Here is a 1,961-nt window from a genome sequence, read left to right as displayed (position 1 = left end):
TAAATGATGCAGTGACATTTAGACTTGGAGATAAGAAATAGGGAGGAATGATGGATGATAGAGAGCGATATGGGCAATAAGTGGTGGTTAGTAATGGTGATAATGGGTGGTGATAGCTGGATGATAGTGGACGATAAAGGCAATGTAGTAATGGTGGCAATGGTAATAATGGTGGTAATGGGTGGTGATGACTTGGAGGTGGTTTATGAGTGATGAGTGGGTCTGTAATGGTACCAGAGCAATGGATGGTGATGTGTGGTGACGCATGGTGATGGTTATTATGAGTGGTGAGGTGGGGAGTGGGTCAAAGTGAAGATTAATGGTGAGTGAATGGGAAGCAAACAAACATTACACCTGCTCTTTTTTTTTTTTTTTTTTTTTAGTGTTTGTGTTGTGAGTATTGACTGTGTATGCTGGTGGTGGTGGTGGTGGTGGTGGTGGTGCTGGTGCTTTATTGTCGTTATTACCACCACCACTACTACTACTACTACTACTACTACTACTACTACTACTACTACTACTACTACTACTACTACTACTACTACTACTACTACTACTACTACTACTACTACTACTACTACTACTACTACTACTACTACTACCACCACCACCACCACCACCACCACCACCACCACCACCACCACCACCACCACCACCACCACCACCACCACCACCACCACCACCACCACCACCACCACCACCACCACCACCACCACCACCACCACCACCACCATCACCAAACCCACTTAAAAGAATGACACAGCGACCATTAAGTACATGAAGGAAGATAATGGAAGTCACACACACACACACACACACACACACACACACACACACACACACACACACACACACACACACACACACACACACACACACACACACGTGGCCCCCAAAGTGAGTCCTTAAAGTTTAATCTCACAGTGCGGCCTCTTAGAGTGAGATTGTAAGGAAAACATACGTGACTGGTCTCGTGACATTAGGAAGTGAGGGGTTTATGAAGATATATTGTTCTCTCTCTCTCTCTCTCTCTCTCTCTCTCTCTCTCTCTCTCTCTCTCTCTCTCTCTCTCTCTCTCTCTCTCTCTCTCTCTCTCTCTCTCTCTCTCTCTCTCTCTCTCTCTCTCTCTCTCTGATTTATCCTAACGTAGATGAGTGCATGACTGGATTAATATCAATAAGTGAATGAATAAGTGAATAAGGTGCACTCATATGCGTTAATCCTGCAGCCTTATCACCAACGCTGACAAGACAAGGAGAGGAATCGAAAATGTTATTCTTTTACTTCTTTCTAAGCTGAAATATGAGTCTCTCTCTCTCTCTCTCTCTCTCTCTCTCTCTCTCTCTCTCTCTCTCTCTCTCTCTCTCTCTCTCTCTCTCTCTCTCTCTCTCTCTCTCTCTCTCTCTCTCTCTCTCTCTCTCTCTCTCTCTCTCTCTCTCTCCTTCAAAGTAAGCGAGGATAGGGTGGTGGTGGTCGTGGTGGTGGTGGTGGTAGTGGTAGTGGTGGTAGGTAGGTTGTGTGTGTGTGTGTGTGTGTGTGTGTGTGTGTGTGTGTGTGTGTGTGTGTGTGTGTGTGTGTGTGATATAATGGTTGGATTATTGTACTGTAATATTTATTGTTGTTATTGTTGTTGTGAGTGGTGGTGGTGGTGGTGAATAACAATAACCTAACCTAACTTAACCTTAATAATAATAATAATAATAATAATAATGATGATGATGATGATGATGATGATGATGATGATAGTATAAATGATAATAATCTTTAAAGGAGAGCATTCCATACCTACTACAACGGGGGAAGCTGCAGGAGGCTGTGTTGTTAGGCCAACACGTGGCAGTCCCTGTGTGAACAAAGCTACTTAATTCCATCTATCATCCACATCCATGAACTTGTCTAATGTTCTTTCAAAGCTCCCTCTTGGCTCACCACTAACAACATGACCACTGAGTCCCTTCCAT

This window comes from Portunus trituberculatus, chromosome 18, assembly GCF_017591435.1.
Source record: "Portunus trituberculatus isolate SZX2019 chromosome 18, ASM1759143v1, whole genome shotgun sequence".
Lineage (NCBI taxonomy): Eukaryota > Metazoa > Arthropoda > Malacostraca > Decapoda > Portunidae > Portunus > Portunus trituberculatus.
Note: the sequence above shows the minus strand (reverse complement) of the source record.